The sequence below is a fragment of the Arvicanthis niloticus genome, chromosome 19 (genome assembly GCF_011762505.2).
Source record: "Arvicanthis niloticus isolate mArvNil1 chromosome 19, mArvNil1.pat.X, whole genome shotgun sequence".
NCBI classification, from domain to species: domain Eukaryota; kingdom Metazoa; phylum Chordata; class Mammalia; order Rodentia; family Muridae; genus Arvicanthis; species Arvicanthis niloticus.
The window spans coordinates 2,516,882-2,535,355 of record NC_047676.1 but is presented as its reverse complement, the minus strand read 5'-3'; the positions used below and the strand labels follow the sequence as shown (position 1 = coordinate 2,535,355).

The 18,474-nt window shown below is 42.0% G+C and overlaps 1 pseudogene; it reads right to left on the bottom strand.

Moving 5' to 3' along the window:
* The window catches only part of LOC143435057 (small ribosomal subunit protein eS12-like), a 145,672-nt pseudogene extending 127,519 nt beyond the window's left edge, over positions 1-18,153 (bottom strand).
* Between the last annotated feature and the right edge of the window lie 321 nt (positions 18,154-18,474).

Here is an 18,474-nt window from a genome sequence, read left to right as displayed (position 1 = left end):
TTTCATGTCCTCTATTCACTTCATCTATTGACACTCACTTAAACACATCTACCTGCAAGTGTGTGAGAGAACACACACTGTTTGTCTCTTTGTGTCTAGGTCACCACATTTAGTACAAAAGCCCATGACAGGGAAGGTCACAAGCCATATGGTGGAGTATGTTGCTGATGTTTTTACCCAGTGGGCATGTAGTTGAACTATGTTATAAGTATTTACATTTTATCCACAGCTAGGGCAGCCCCCAGCTTTGGTTAGAGAAACCTTTGGGAAGTGAGTGACAGTCAAAGCAAGAACCCATAACTGGTCAAAATGCAGAGAGTAATGGCTGTTGGGTGCATTGTCCTGAGTGGGACATCTACATTACTCTCTCTGAAATCCAGGGAACTTCTTAGAAGATGGGGTGGAAGGATTACAGAAACCCAAAGATGGAGAGGAGTGCCATGGGGTTCTGTCTTCTGGATATGACATAGTTGTTGCAGTCATGAGCACACAGAAAATTAAAAGAAGGAAAACTCTAATCATCTTTCCTGGAGGAAGAGGAAAAAAGGAGATAAAGGTAGGAGGGTAGGAGAGATAACAACTGGGGATAAGGCAGTAGAGTTGAGAGTAAGGAGCATGAGAGAGAGTAGGACTGAATACAGTCACTTGCAAGTATGGTGTTGTCAAAGATTACTGTGATGGTTTGTGTATACTTGGCCTAGGGAATGATACTATTAGAAGGTGACCTTGATGGAGTGGGTGTGTCACTGTGGGTGTGGGGTTGAAGACCTGGCTGCCTGGAAGCTAGTTTTCTGATAGCAGCCTTCAGATGAAGATGTAGAACTCTCAGCTCCTCCTCCACCATGCCTTCCTGGATGCTGCCATGTTCCTGCCTTGAACCCCGGAACCTGTAAACCAGCCACAATTAAATATTGTCCTTAAAAGAGTTGCCTAGGTCATGGTGTCTATTCAGAGCAGTAAAACCCTAAGACAACCCTTTAAGAAGCTAGTTCTGTGCATCTAGGTATCCAGTCAGTCATCTGCACAACACAAACAGACCTGGCATATCTTACTCATGCCAGAGGTTGGGTGAAAAGGAAGCAGGAGCCAGAGGAGAGGATGAGCGTCTTTGCTTTTTGCATTTAGAGGTAAGGAAGGGCTGGCCAAAAGATTCCCACCACTCACTGTAGGTTCACTGCTTGCCATGGACTTGCATTCTTTCATTTATCTGCCAATTCTGAACCCTGACCAAAGTGCTCACATGCTGTGCAGAGGATGCAAACACAGAAGGGGCTTCACACCATCAAGGAAGTTCCTGGATCAGAGCTGTCCTGTAAAAACCCAAACTACAATGAGAACAAAACAGTCACATAATTATCCCTGTCCAACTTACACTGGCCGTGCAGCTAAAACTGAATTAGACTGACGAATGCCTTTACTCTGTCTCCTTGGTATTTCAGCAGCCATGTTTAGCTTTCCTGCAATTTGAGGAAACCCCTGTGGGAAAGCTCTCATAGGAAACAGGATTGCATTGTCTTAATGCAAAGAAAAAGAAAACTTTTGACTTTGTGATTTACTTTGTGGGAGTTGTTGCCTCACAGGAAAAATGAACCCCCAAGATTGGACATGAGCCCACTAAGGAGGATCCATTCCAGTCAGGCTGCCTTAGAGACTTAGAGAGAACTGAGGCTCCATTGCAGAAAGCATCACAATGGCCTGTTACACTGCCAGTCAGACTGACAGACAGCTTAGCAGCCTGAGATTTGAGCTGTCCTACTGCCTTCTCTGCCCACTAAAGACCTGAGATGTCTGTAATAGTCATGTGTTAAAAAGCACCACCTAGTCCTACAAACAAACTAAAGGATGCCATGCTTAGGATGCAACGCATTCTGGGACATTCTCACTTGGGTGAACCGTGGAGATCTTAAGGTGAATTAGGAGAGAAAAAGATTCCACCTGGGTGTTACTTGAATTTCAGGAAAGGCACATAGAGACAAGGACTGATAGTCCAACATTTCTGAACCACTCTGTGTCCCATAAACTCTGCAAGCAGCTGACGAGCTCCTGGTACTGGGAGATAGACCCTCTTGATATGTTTTTGCTTCATCCATCTTATATTGTGACACTTCCTGCCATCTAGATTTTGACTAATGAGCCTTTTTATTTTCATTTCTTATTAATGTTATTGTAAAATCCTCATTTATTTTCATTTGCATGGGAGCGATATGTCACAACACTCTGCGAGACAAAGGAGTGCAGGGTGAGAGAACTGATTCAATTTGCGTCTTTTGAGGCAAAGGAATTACTAGAAAGACACCTCCAGCAGATGTTTCCACCTGCCTCTGATGCTCCAGCCTCCACTTATGCTAAAAACTTCCCTTTAGCTCAAAAATACTCTACACCAAAAGATGCTCTCCTGCATGGAGTATGGATTTTTCATGATTTCAGGAAAAGTATCCAAATATTATCTACAGAAGCACACACCACGACCATGCTTTGTGCCCTAAAGGTCATGAAACTTGAACAAGAAGCCCTTGTCTTTCAGACAGGAGCAGCTCACCAACTGACTTCTGGAACAGGATACCCCAAGGTTGATTGCCTTCTTAACAAAGCTTTTGTCAGTGGCCCAGCAGCACTTGCTTACCCTAAAGGCAGGAAGACATGGGCAGGCCTATAAAGCCCTCAACAATATACAGGCCAGTCACTCTTGCCCTGGCCATTCATTCGCAGGTGCCCTGAAAGACACCTGTGAATGAACAAATCAAAAACTCCTGAAGTAAAACCTGCCTGGGTAGAATCTGAGGAGAATGTGGAAAAGAAGGCAAGGAACTGAGAGCTTCAGTTCAGCCTCCAGGTATCCCACTTGAGGACCATGGCCTCTCTCCACCACTTACATCCTACTGGGTGACCCTTTCTTCATCTTTGGTTTTCTCCATTATGTTCAAGTACAATGCATTCCAGGCTCCAACCATCCAGTTTCTCCTCCTGAGAGGAGTGGAGGATAGTGTTAGAAACGTCTGGTCCTCAGCCATAGTCAACTTCCTTAACCACAAGGAGGTACCTGAAATAGACCCCTTCAGAACCCTCTCTCTGACACACTGATAAATCTCCAAGACCAGATGACCCTAGGTCCCTATGTCTCTAGACACTCAGGTTTCAAGGCCCCAGAGCTGCAGATACTCACAGAGCCAACAGGTCCCAGCATCCATATTTATGTATGTCGGTGGACAATGTGAGTCCTAGGTCCCATGGCCCTGGCTCACCTCTCACCAGGTTCTCTGAGTCTCAATCAGGAAGTCAGTGGCTGCTGCAAAACAGGATCCAAGTTGAATTCTGAACCTTGGATTTCAGCATTCCTTGTTAAAATCACTGTCTCCTCCAACAGTCACATGATGGCTGGGTAGCTTACTTTCCTGCCAGTGTTGTTGAGACTGTAGCTACTTTTCCCTGACAGACACAGACTGGCGTCCTCTCAGTCACTTTCCTGGATTCCTCAATCATACAGAAGCTCCAAGCAAAGCATCTAAGGTCAGAGATGTCGTCTGAGATCCTGTACTGACTCACTCATTGCAGTCAGAGCTCCAGGTCATGAAGGAGGCATCCCAGTTGGGATGAAGAACCTTGAGAGAAAGGTTTTCTTTTGGCCTATTACAGATGAGCCCCTACGAAATCTCTCCAAACCTTAGGAGAGATGGATCCCTCACACGATCTCCTACACATACACATTCTCCACCATCACAGGAATCAAGACAGATGAGCCAATGTCTGCTCGTCATATCTTCATGCACGCCTCTCTGTTACAGTCTTTATCCACCTTTGATGGTGAATGACACTGAGCAGGCTCTTGCAGGAAATAGAAATGGAAGAGTCTGAAACTTTACTAAAAAACAGTGTACTCAAGATCCACTGCAGCTAGGATTTTCTGACAAGGCATCTGGGTGAGACTGACACAAAGCATCTGCGATGTCTCTTAGTGGATGGTCCTGAGTCCCTGGCTTGGTGGTTCCCAGACACTGAGTAGAGGCTCTCAATGTCATCCTAACATTTCTTGATTAGGCCCTATCTCCATTTTATAAGTAAATACTTAATATATATATATATATACACATATATACATATATATACATATATATGTATGCATATGTATACGTATATATATATATGTACATGCATTTGTGTGTTTATTACATATATGTGTGTATTTCAGCATCATATGTATATATAGCAGTGTGTGTGTGTATGTGCATGTTGAGTGTCTGTGTGGGTTTATATGTAAGTGTATGTGAGTGTCTGTATGAGTATGAGTGTTCCTGTGAGAGAGAGTGTGTGTGTGTGTGTGTGTGTGTGTGTATGTGTGTCTGTGTGTGTGTGACTGTATATGTGATGAAAGATTCTGAAAGGCAGGTATGCTTTGTTAATACTAAAACTCAAGCTGAGGCCAAGGTCCTCTCAAGATGGCCAGAGATCAGAGAAATCCCAGCCTGAGGCCAAGGCTGGACTCTGAGAAGATACTCAGTACCCGAGACCATCACAAAGGAGACCTTGCCATGGTGGGCAGCCAAAGCCTTGAGCAGTGACACCAGAGGCCACGTGTCCAATGGCACAGAATGCTTGTGCCTATGTCCTCCTTATCATGAGAGCACTTCACCTCAACCCCAACCTCTGATGAGTTCCTCGAAAGCTCAGCTCTGGCCCAAAGATTTAAAGGCTTACAATGAACAGACTCGAGACTCTGGCTTCAGTACGCTTTCCTGATTCATCTTTAACAATGCCCCTGAAGGAGGCAGCAGGGTTGTTTCTACAGAGTAGAAAGTCTTGGAGGGAACCAGAAGCAGGGACTGGGGTTTCATGGGGAGAAGAGGCTGCCAGAATCTGACATACTGAAGGCAGAATGCAAGTTAAACATTCCGCCCATTGTTCATCCTCATAAACTCATTCCTCCTTAAAGTCGACTTTTGTTGGCTGACCTGCGGTGAACACTTGCCTGTCATGGAGTTCTTCTGGTTTGAGGACAAGTCCCACGTGGCCCCGGGCTTGGATGCTGATCCACGTGGCCCCAGGCTTGGATGCTGATCCACGTGGCCCCGGGCTTGGATGCTGACCCACGTGGCCCCAGGCTTGGATGCTAACTTTTCTGAACCTTGCCAGCATTTCGGTTCAGGTGGTTGTTAATGTCCAGAGAAAGCAAGCTGAGTGAGATCCACCCCAGAATGGAGACAAAGCAGGTTCAGTGAGATCCCTACACCTTGGGCAGTTGGTCATGGGCTTCTTACATTCAGAACACAGATAACTCACAGAGGACTTTTATACCCCACTGTGTGTCAGTCTAACAATAGGGAACGAGATTCTCTCCATCTCTACCCTACTTGGTACCTGCCCTTTTGGCATTCAGGTAAACAAAGGCACACTCGCCACAACAGGCCTTCTCCATAGCAAAACCCTTCCAGGAAAGAGTGGGCCACCACTACCAAGATTCTGATTTATTTACTGGGCTCTGGGTTCGGACAACGTGGTTCCTTAGTCCTTGAGGAAGCAGTACACCCTCACCCTGAGAGTGCCGTGAGGAGTCGATAATCCATTATTACAGTAAGCTGTTCGTGCTCACAGTAATTACCTAATAACCCCTTATAAAGGACCGTGGCTTCCTAATCTGTTTATAATTATCATTTCAATGATCCCACACATTAATGTCTGACCTTCAGCAACTCTGACCTGATCTTAATTAGCTCTAATATCAAATCAGCGCTACATAAGAAACTAGCCATGACCAAATGAATGAACCCCAGGTACAGTTAATTTCTAGAGCAATTATCTTTTCATGTAGGGAGATTTAAATGATTATCTGCACAATTTCACACAGTTTTATGTAATTCTGCGGCACTATGAATTCTGTTTTAAATCGTATTTCAAAGGCAGGGCTCCACAGCCTGGTTCACCTAGGGTTCTGAAGCATGTGAATACTACATTACACCATTCTTGTGCTGGACAGGGGTATTTGTCATCATTATTTTTTATTATAAACAAATAACAAAAACAAAGTTAAAAATCAATATATTATGACCAATTATATAAGGATGCTACTAAAGGCTTAGGAGCAAACCCTACCCAAGGTATATTGTTGCAGTAAATACAACTTTATACTGAAATGTTGAAAACAATTTTGAGGGCATGTGCCTCATAAGAACTAGGAAGATGTGTGTGTGTGTGTGTGTGTGTGTGTGTGTGTGTGTGTGTGTGTGTTAATGTGCACAGTCTGTTTTCTGATGTCCAGGATTAGAGATGAAGAGAAGCGGATATCGCCAGAAATAAAATGGGTTGAAGCTGCAACTGAACTCAACTTTACACTTGGAACATACACCGACTCCCACATCTGTAAGCAGACATTTTCCAAGCTGACGTCTGCCCTGTGGCAGTGTTATGAGACCTGGGTACTGTAGCATTCTGAGACCTGAGCACTGCTACAGATGTCCAATTAACTTTGGGGATGAATAAACACAAGCAGCAATATTCCAGAAATGTTTTAAGTGAAAAGCAAGGCCAGAAGGAGAGACAGGATCAGAAATATTTTCTCAGCACCACCTCGGGTGTCGAAGTTGTGGAAAAATTGATTAGAGGAATTTCATCATGAATACTCACTGTTTGCTGATGCCATGGAATTTATTATTCTTGCCTCTTAATACTCACTAGTCAGAGTTCTCAGAGTTATTAACTTTCACCTTAGAAACCAATTAACAGATGCCCAGGCATCAACCATAGAGATTCCAGAAAGGGACTAACTTAGTTCTCTAAAAGGAGGAATTTTAGGGAAGCCGCACAATAGTTTCTCTGCACACTTGTGAGGCTATAGTCTCTATGCATTCCTGGTACCCTATGGTCTCTGTACCTCTGATAGGCTATGGTCTGTCTGTGGTCCTGGAAGCCTATGGACTCTGCAATTTTGGTAAGTTATACTCTTTATTCCTGGTAGCATATGCTCCTGATCCCTGCAGAAACACACACACACACACACACACACACACACACACACACACACCTCTACAGTCTGCTGTGCTGCTGAGCTAACACTGGTTAAAATGGAAAAAAAAGACTCATTCATTTCATCAATGGCTCAACAAAGTGATCATTTTTGCACTACTGCAGCCAAGATTCTGGAAGTAAGATAAGAGAGAAGAGATTCATTTTGTCTCATCAAAGGATTTCCCTCCAACATGGTTGGGAAGGCATGGTAGGTCAGCTCCATTTATGGCAGTGGGAGTATGTGATGCAGGCTATTCACCTGAGTGGACCAGGAAACAGAAAGCAGTCCAGAAAAGCCAAGGGTGGCCTTCAGTGGCCCCCACTAGCAACATACTCTCCACCAACTAAGTCTACCTCCTAAATGCTTCATTACTTCCTGAAATATCACTACCATCTGAGAACCAAGTGTACACACACACACACACACACACACACACACACACAGACACACCTGTGAAGCACACATCTAAATGATAGCTACAGGGTAAAGAGGTGATTTGCTCAAAAATCCCAGACTAGTTGGGATAGTCTAAGCTAGTGTGTGTGTGTGTGTGTGTGTGTGTGTGTGTGTGTGTGTGTACGCATATGTGTGCATGTATTTGATGGTGTAAGCTAGGAAGTGTGTCTCTCTGTGTGTATATATGTGCATGTATGTGTATATGTGTGTGTGTTGGTGGTCTAATTTAACAGATATATGTGCATGAATGTGTGCAAGTGTGTGGGAGAGCATGTGTACCTGTATGTGCACATGCTTTCATTTCATGCATGCATGCATGTGTGTGAGAACATGTGTGACTGTATGTGTAGTATATACATATTCGTTCTTTTGTATGAGTGTGGGTACACATATGGAGGTCAGAGGGTCATATGGGTGTTGGTCTTTCCTTATTCTTTATTTGTCTCTTTGTTTCTTCAATGCATACTCCAGGCTTCCTGACTCAAAACTTCCAGAGCCTTCTGTCTCAGTCTCCTACCTCCAATAGGAGCCCTGGGATCAACACTTGAGCTGTGTGGATTTTGTGGAGTTAGATACAGAACCTCAAGCTTATACAGCGAGCGCTATTACCCACTAAGCCATCTCTTCAATCCCTTGATAATTACATTAAAGGGCTATGTTCTCTAAGTCAGGGGCATTAAAAAAAAATGTGTAACCAGACAAATATTGAGGTTTGTTCTGTTGCTATGCATTATAATGCTAAATGCAGGCCTTCAAGACCTGGCTGCCCCAAGGATGAGAAGGTCCACACCTAGGCCCAAGTGACACTATGTGACCTTGCCCAGAGTTATTCCTGATTGGTGAATAAAGATGCTGACAGCCAGTATCTGGGAAGAAGAGACAAAGGCAGGGTTTAGAGTTTCTGGGCTTGCAGTCAGAGGAGCAACCACAAGATGAGAGAGAGGAAAGAAATAGAGAAGACACCATAGGGTAAGAATCTTAAAATAATGGCCATGTAGGTTGGCTAATTGGAGTGACAAGCAGCCCAGATGAAACATGGCAAATTATATAATAGAATTATTGGCTGGGAAGTAGACATAAAAGCATAGAGGACAGACATCTGCCCAGCTCTTGTGCTGATTAAGGCTTATTATTAATACAAAGGTTATGTGCACCTTCTTTCTGGGAACTAAATGGTTAAAATGGGGTAGAAACTCCAGATAGCGATTAAATAATTTCTACAACAGACAAAAGAACAAAGGTAACTTTAAGATCCAGGTAGAAGGCTGGAGAAGTACCTAAGTGGTTGTTTCAGTCGGGGTTCTCCAGAGTCACAGAATGTATGAAATGGCTCTATATATTAAGGGAATTTATTGTAATGGCTTACAGTCTGTAGTCCAACTAACCCATGGCATCTATGATGACAACTAAGAGTGGGCATCTATGAATGAGAAGACCAAGAATTTAGCAGTTGCTCAGTCCCATGAGGCTAGAGGTATAAGATGGTCTTCTGTATAAGTAGATTCCAACCGATGTGCTGACAAGTGCAAGCAGGCAAAGAGTGCGTCTTCCTTCTTCCAGAGTCCTTATCTAGGCCTCCAGCAGGAGGTGTGGCTCAGATTAAAGGTGTGTATCACCAGGCCTGGATCAGGAACTTGCTTTGTCCCATGCTGACCTTAAACTCAGAAATCTGCTTGCCTCAGTCTCCTGGGATTAAAAGCATGTGCTACTTGCCTGGGCCTAAGCATTTCAAGGCCACTCTTGACATGGAGATTTCAAGATCTCCATGTCAAGATTCCAGGTCAGAAACCTGAGTCTTCCAGCCTCAAGATCTGGATCACAGGTGTGCCCTCCATTTCTGGATTGTAGTTCCTTTCAGATGTAGTCAAGTTGATAACCAGGAGTAGCCTTCACAGTGATTAAGAGTTCTGTGACTCTTCCAGAGGACCTGAGTTCTGTTCTCAGCAACCATGCTATCTGGGTCACTGCATTTATATCTACAGCTCTGATTATAACCCTAACTCTAGGGTCTCTGGCCTTTGCAGGTGTCAAGATGCATGTGCCCACGTGCACAGATATACATGCAAACATGCACACACAGTAATAGTAATAATAATAATAATAATATAATTATTATTACTATAATAATAATATAATTATTATTACTATTATTGTGTGTGCATGTTTGCATGTATATTATTATTATTATTATTATTATTATTATTATTATTATTATTATAAATTCAGGTGCTGACAGCCTTCATTTGGGCTTCCTGTGAATAACGACAAGAGATGTTCTGCACTCCTGATTCCTCCTGGTTCACGCCCACAGCCACACTGGGGGCAAGCACACACAACTGCCACCTAAGCACAACCACCAATGGTCAAATTTCTCCTCAGCTGAGCCACCACACATGAGCTCCAACAGAGATCCAGAATGATGCTGAGCCTGGCAGAGGGCCCCCCAGGAAACCTTCCTTGGACATTGACCACTGAGAGAACATCTCAACAATGCCATCATGTTCTTTTAAGACAAAAATGTTCTAAAGACATAGAGCAGCAGCCATCAGGAAGTCATTAAGTAACTTTAGGTCTTTATTTCTCATTCTGTGCCTTGCTATTTTCAAGACAAGGGTAGAAAGGAGGCATCTGTATAAGAGGCATTCATGGTCAGCATGGCAATAACATCACCAGCCATAAGTCTCTCTCTGTCCCTTCTCATCCAGGAAAATGCTCATGGGTTCTGGTTCCACACTCTTTCTACTGTGGTGTTGAAGAAGTTCAAGGGGCTTTGTGCCATTTGCTCTGTCCTTCAAAGAAGATTCTCAGGCCTACATCATCTTTTTAATCACTGAGGCTCCCAGAAATAGCTACCTCATTCTATGTAAGATCTGACATTTACTTTTATTACTCAAACATGTTATTTGATCAAAGCCCTTGTGAAAGCAAAATGCTGTTTCCTGCCAGGACAGAATGGAGGTCTTCTCATGGAGCCTCCACAAAGGCTGGGGCGGAAGATGCAATGAGCTTTATTCTGTCCCTTTGATGTAGACTTTCTAACATATCCACACCTATTTTTAGAGAAGAGAATATAATAAAAATTTTCTGATGCCATCCATCACTGTCTCCCTTTGGTTGAGTCATTCTGAATCATGTTCTTCCAGTAGTGACCCCTGATCCACCTGTGCCCCAGTATGCTTCCTCTGCAAGCTTTGATCCAGATGACAGAACAAGAAGATGCATAAGAAGTATCTGGCACTCTGTCAGTCATGCTGTAGAATAAGTGCTCAAAAAGTGACCCTGACTGAGAGACAGTATGCACCTTGTAATGGGTCAATCTTGTTTGTGGGTAGCTGTGTCACTGGGCTTTGGAAATAAGGGTACTGGGGAATTGAACCTGGGGCTTCTTCCATGCTAGGCAAGCAAGCTACCAACTGAGCTACATCTCCATGCCTCTTTATAAATGTTTGTGCTACACATTTCATAACATACATACACCTCACACACACACATGCATATGCATTCACACATACATGCATATATGCATGTGCATGGTCACACATGTGGACACATGCATTTGCTCATGCACACACACTCGCTAACAAACATGCACATAGATGCACAGGCATGTACATGCACATGTGCACACACACACACATTATATAGGTATATCTCAGTAGATTTACAAATTATGCATGCCAGCTCCAGACACCTGAGATCCTAATTCATTGCTTTCCAAAATCCTGACTTTCTTCTCCTCCAACAATACCACTCTGTGACTGTCAAATTAGTTTAGGGTGGATCTTTTCAGTTCTTTCATTCATGAGTCTTTGCCCTGATCTTGTGAGTTATTTGTATGTTCACTTGGTTAGTTGCTTTTGTTTTTTGGTTTTTGCTTGTTTGTTCAACATGAGGAGATGGATTATTTTGCTATGATTTGTTTCCACATCACAGATATGCAAAGCATTTAAAATGTATTATACACTTTAAATTTTCATTTTTAACATTCATTTCATTATTTTTGAGAAGGTCATATATGAGTACTATATTGATGTCTTGTCTATAACCTTGGTGTGATTTTTCTGCACCCTGACTGCAGTACCTTCATTTTCATTGTCATTTTTGTAATTATTATTGCTGTTGCTTCCACGTCACCTTTATCTCAATGGGCTTTATCTTCATCACCACCTTCTTTATCATCATCATTATTAGCATAATCGTTGATCACTAACACTTAAGGCCTCTCTTTCTCTTGCCCATATGATACTTTGTACACCCAGTCTTAACTTTTGCCACTTAAAATAGCCAAGCAAGCGATTTGTTTGCCAGTTAAAATGAGCATCCCTATTTTTCACTTTGAAATTTATGTTTGTTTCATAATATTGAGTCTTCCAGTCACAGACACAGCACATGCTTCTTAGGTCTTCACAAATGGTCTGAAACACTAAACATAATTTGTCAAGTAGATTTGGAGATACTTTATGCTTTTTTTCTACTTTCTATTTACATATAAACATATAAATATTTTAAACAGAAGTACAATTATTCTTCCTATATTATATCCAACAACATCAAAATTCTTTTTTAAAATTCAAGTGATAGTATGTTGATAGACTGTCTGATCATCTTGACTATGATAGAAGCAACATGTATTAACTGAACCTTCAACCAAGGCTTGGCTAAAGATAGGATGGATTTTTATGAAGTAAAAGCAAGGAAGAAACAAAAGAAAGAAGGAGGAGAAAAGTAGGGGGAGGACCAAAGCTGTGAGAAAACAATCGCATTAGCCACACATTTAATCCCAGCACATCAGAGGTAGAGGCCGGCAGAGCTCTGAGTACCAGGCCAGCTTGGCATGCAGACTGAATTCCAGGACAGTCAGGGCTACACCGAGAAGCAGAGAAACTAAGTCTCAAAAATAAATAAACAAATAAATAGGAGGAGGAAGAAGAAGAGAAAAGCACCACCTTATGTCAGGACATAGCCAGTATTCTGAGAAGAGCACCCAGGTGAGTCATGACAACTATACCTCTCCATCTGGGCACCAGCACTCTGGAACAACTTCGGCTTTATCCTGCTGCATATTGTCTTGGTGGACTATGACACCAAGGACCTAAAACAGTACAGATTGCCTCTTTTGTCACTCCACAGGTTGTCTGGAATATCTGCTCAGGGCCTCCCAAGATAACAGTCAGTCAAGATGACAGCAATCTGTGTTGTGATCAGGAAGCCTGACTGAGAGACAATTTGCTTTACAGTTCATTGGTTCTTGGCACAATTACTTTTCTGCAAGACTTTTCTCTGGTTATTGGAAGAAGGGCAGAATCCATTCCCAGAAACTACCTGCCGCACCCTGATGCTTTCTGAGCTGAGGGTTTCCTCATAAAGCTTTCATGAGAGATCCTGCTCTCTACTTTACCAGTCACATTGACAAAGAAAATTAACTGTATATGGTAAATTGTGAGTAATATTCCATCTCCACTCTATGGCGTGACCACCACAGGGAAAGGAAGCATGTCTTTTAGATGTCCTGAGAGGCACACTCAATGACTGCATAGAGACTGGTGTTCCTAGAAGCCAGTGTAGATATTATCTGCCACAGCACCCAAGGCCCAGAGCAAAACAGAATATACTGACCTTCAAAGAACAGAAAGTGCCTGGGAAAATAGAAAGAAAGTTCTGAATACAGAGTTACTAAGGCTGAGAAGTTTCCAAAGCTGAAGGTGATACACCCACTTTCATGTCCACATTTCAAGATTCCATTTGTTCATATATAGATGAAGGAAAGTTCAGCAGACTTACCTTCTAAGAAGCACAAAGCATTCACATGTTTCCACAGCTATCAATTCTGGAGAAATAAAAAATTGGGCTTGAGATCAATAACAAGGAGATTGCTTTAAAAAGATGGGAGAGACCAAAAACATGATTGAATTGTTCTATTTACTCTTCGTGACTATCACATGTGTATATAATGTATTCTGTCCATAGCTATTCTCTACTTCCCTCTCCAACTCTCTATACCTAATTGCACCTAGCTGTGGGGTCTTGTAGGCTCCTCCCCTCTCAATGCTGGAATTTTGACTGGCTTCATTTGTGCACATTGTGTGGACATAACCAGAGTCACTGTGAGTACAGCATCCAGAAGGCAACACTGCACTGCACTGCACTGCACTCCTCCCTGTCTGCCAGCAAGTACATTCTTTGCTCTACCTCCTCCATTTTTGTCCTTGAGTAATTGTGGGGGTTCACACCAGGGACCCCAATAAGCCTGAACACACAGATAAAAGCAAAGCAGAAGTGAGCACTGCACCCACTGGCATTTATCAGTGTTCTCACCTATGCAATTTGGTCTCCCAAGACTCTTTGTACAGCCAGGAAAGTAGTAGGATTGTCTTTGGAGGGATGTAAGTAGTCTGAAGCCACCAGAAGTTTAAAATATAGAGTTAATATGGGGCATTCACATATACACATGCTCACACACATACACACACACACACACACACACACACACACACACGTGAAGCTTCACAGAAAGAGGATAGAATTTTTCTAAAACAAGAAAGTTCAACTATAGAAAACCATCCAGGCAGGATTCTGGGACTGCTGAGGCCCAGAAGGTAAAGTCAAAAACAAACAAACAAACAAACAAACAAACAAAAAAACCAAACATAAATAGGACATTCAAGGAAATGGATTTCAGAGAAATGAGATCTACTAAAGCTAAATAAGCATTGTAGAACTGAAAATTAGTAACATTAGTCCACAGTGGGAGATTAGTTATGTAGAAAGGTTGTTCAATACAAAACACCCAGATTGATGCACAGAATGAGTATGGAGGACAGGCCCTCCCACACTGATAGAGAGATGCATACACTCATGTATACACAACAGTCATTCCTAGTGGCATTTGTAGGGAGCTCCTAATGTGCTTTCTTGTTTACTTACATTCACATATGATCTTGGAGCTTTTCTTCTACTTCTTCTTCTTCTTCTTCTTCTTCTTCTTCTTCTTCTTCTTCTTCTTCTTCTTCTTCTTCTTTTCTTCTTCTCTTCTTCTTCTTCTTCTTCTTCTTCTTCTTCTTCTTCTTCTTCTTCTTCTTCTTCTTCTTCTTCTTTTCTTCTTCTTCTTCTTCTTCTTCTTCTTCTTCTTCTTCTTCTTCTTCTTCTTCTTCTTCTTCTCTTCTTCTTCTTCTTCTTCTTCTTCTTCTTCTTCTTCTTCTTCTTCTTCTTTATTGGATATTTTATTTATTTACAATACAGATGTCATCCCCTTTCCCCATTTTCCCTTCCCAGAACCCCCTATCCTATACCTCCTCTTTCTTTATATTCTTATACTATTTTGATTACATGCGTATATTAAGGTCAGTTCTAAGTCGAGGGTCTAGCAATACAATAGATGCAAATAGTTGAGTAACAAGCAATACAATAAACACAAATAGTCAAAGAAAAAGCAAGGCATTAAACCCAGTTACGTGAACACTCCCGTGATCACTGTTTCTAAGGGCTTATCAGGATGACCAAAATATCTGAGCCTACTTCCCTATCCTAGCCCAAGGTCATTTTCATGTCTGAAGGTTACTCCCTTGTTCTAGCCAAAAATTTAGATTCCTGTCTGAAATTACTTCTTTGTTCTGGCCTAATATTTAGATTTCCACTTGAGATTACCTCTTTGTTGTAGCCTACGATTTAGACTCCTACCTGAAATTACTTCTCTGTTCTAGACTAATGTCAGATTCCTGCTTGAAGCCTACTTCCTTGTCCTTGGCCAATGTCATATTCCTGCCAAGCAGCCCCTTTCCTTGTCCTTGGCCCATGTCAGCTTCTTGTGAAGCAGCCCAAAAGGCTCTCTGTCTCTCCCCTTTTTTATTTTGTTAACAAGACTGAGCCTGTCTTAGGTTGTTCTGACAAGAATGCCTTCCTTACCCATCATAGAATATTCATTATCAAAGGCAATGCACTTCTGTCTTAGGTTGATAAGGCTCTGTGCACAATCTTACCTGTCCTTGGCTTGCCAGCCTATTAATTTAATAACTCTGTCTGGGGATCCATTTTCAGGTTTAAGCCATGTACTTTGGCTGCCAACATGTTGATGTTGTTAAAAATAAGCTTTAACATGATGGGTAGGAATAAAAGTATTCCTAGGACAAGAAGGGCTAGCCTGATCAAGCTATATATGCCATTCTGGAGGTTTATCCAAAATGGAAATACTGAGCTCAGGCCATGGATAATTTTATCAGCATTATCTGCAGCATCAACGGTCAACAGAGCAGCATTCTTTAAGTTCATAAACTCACTATGCAAAGTTAGCACACCCAGTGAGTCGTTAGGATTATGCCAATTATCCTACAGGTGTCTTTAAACTTTTTTCCAATTATAATGACAATCATGGTGAATTTCAAAAGTAACACTACTTTAATGATATTTGTCATGACTCTTGGGATGGCTCCTAACTCTTGAACCCTGACCCTCCTTCAGATAATTTGAATGAGTTATGGAGCATCATTTATTGTTCCATATATCTGTATAAATCCTTTTGAATACTCAATACATTAGTAACATTTTTTTTGCTAGATGGTTAACAAAAATAGTTGTCTTTAGCTCCTTGTGCAATGCTATTGCAGAAGCAGTGGTGCTAGCAATTAATGGAATTAAAGCTGTTATACCAGCAATAATCAAGCCTGCTACCCTCTTGCTTTTGCTTAAAGCCTAACTCACTTCTTCCAGAACTTTCAAGCTTTTTACAGAGAATCAAGGTTTTCTAATACTCAGGCAGTGAGAAGAAAGCTGGTTGATAGACCCCCATAACAGATATGCCAGGTTTCAATACACTAACATAATTGGAAATTATACAGTCAATGCAACTTACAATAAATGCTGTAGAAGAGACAAAACCAATTTTAGCTTGATAATTAAAAGAGCCTTAAAACACACACTAACCCTTGTTTGAAATCCAAATCCTTTCCCAACATTATCTCTTGCTATCCTAACATCATAGTGAGCTACAGCTAGCTTCCAAATATATCTTCGAAAAAGTCTAGATCCAGTCTTCTAAAAGTAGACTGTTATTTTGCATATTGAGTTGATTTCTAGACCAGTACATGATTGAGTACTAATAGCTGGGCACCTTTAGGAAGAATACAAGAGACATAATTTCTCTTTTCGATTCTCTATCCCAGAAGGTCTAAAAACTTGAGGCAAGGCAGCTTGTCTCATCTGGTATATAGTCAAGCAAAGGTGGGTCAGGAACATATGTTCAGTACTGCTCCCCAGTCACCCTTGTCAGGGCACTCAGCAAGCTCACAGATTGGCATCATTCTTTGTCTCAGCAACAGTATGTCTCACCAATCTTTTTAAAGTTCCATGGGCCTCCTCCACAATACCTTGTCCTTGAGGAATATACAAAATTCCCATAAGATCTGAGGCGCATGCTCCCAACCTGTTTCCACAGGGCAGGTCAAGGCAGGAGTGATAGGGTGAGCTTCAGCCTGCTCAGACTACACTGTCTCTATGGTACACCCACATCACCACTGAGGAAATCAAAGCTCGGAGGGTTCATATTCCCTCTGAGATCTGAGAAGGAATCTCTCAGATCCACATAGAGAATGAATCCCTATACAAGCAAAGCTGGCTTGATTTTAAGGAGGTTTTGGCCAGTACAGTACCTCCTGCTGGGCTTGCCCACTGATGTCTTCAACTTAGTATTGCTGGGGCTGGGGCTGAGGGTCCTTTCTCTTCCCTCCTATTTCTTTCCCACAGGTTTGAGCCTAGAAATGACTTCATCCAGTTGTCAGTCATTAACTGACAGTTACACATTTTTGCATTTTCAGGATGTGCTTAAGATCTCATCACCAGAAAAGACATTTCAAATCTATAAAAACAAAACAACAACAACAACAAAACAAGAGGATGTAAAAGAACATGCAATGATGTTGATTTGCACATTTGATTGCATCAAACAGGATGTTGATATCTACAATCGTGTCAACCTGCAATCACATCTATTCTAGGATGCAGGTAGCCCTCAGGACTCACATTGGGCATCACTGGACTTTAGAGGGTTATTAATAAAATGTTATGTGTGGAGAACAATTCTAAATGTTAACTAAATAATGACAAGTGACGTTCCATAATTTAAGCCTAGACTTTAGAATTCTCTCTTGAATTAAATGTCAAAATCAAAGGAAGAGAGAATTAACATATCAGACAGGCAAGTGTCAAAGTTAGTATAGGGATGAAAAGGAATGTGTCCTAATCCCAGATCCATGGCAGAGTGCCTAGAAACATCTGCCACTTACCACCCCAATTACTACATGTGTGAGATTACTACAACGTAGGCGGAGGCGTATTGAGAACACTTAGAAGATACTATTAAGAGCCACCTAACAAAGGACAGATCCATGTCTCTTCTGTGAGCAGTAGCTTCATAGCCAAGACCTCCTCTGGTCTCAGTGGTTTGGAGCTCAGGTCTCCTGTTTGTACTTCCAATACTAAAATATACTCCAAGAACTAAAATATGACCTACCAATCTTAGTGGCACTTAAAAGTGGCACAGCAGAATCCAAGGTGGATTCTATACTCTCACATACTCTCACAGATATGGTTGTCCCAAATCCTTCCTTGTAAAGCTCAGGAGCCTCTTTAAGGCCCACTTTCAAGCCCATTGCCCCCTCCATGTAAGAATAAGAAGGTGCTGCCCCAGTGGCCATGGCCACCGGCTCCATGCTGCAAGCCAACAAGATGCTTGGAACACACTGGGAGCCCTTCATTTGGCTGCAAAATTGCAGACAATTCTTGCTTGCCCGAGTTCCCAGCCAGCTCTTTTGATCTCTGACTGCTTTCTACATTATGAGTCTAATCCTATATTCAAATGTATTTCTACATTGCATCAAACAGTCTGCTGGAAGTTTCCCATGATGCAGATAGCCATAATAATGGACTCCTGGCACCCTGGTCTGCTGCCATTTGCTCTATAAAAAAAAAATAAATAAATAAGAATAAAAACGTTTAATGCAACTGACAGTTACAATAGATTTTAAAATACT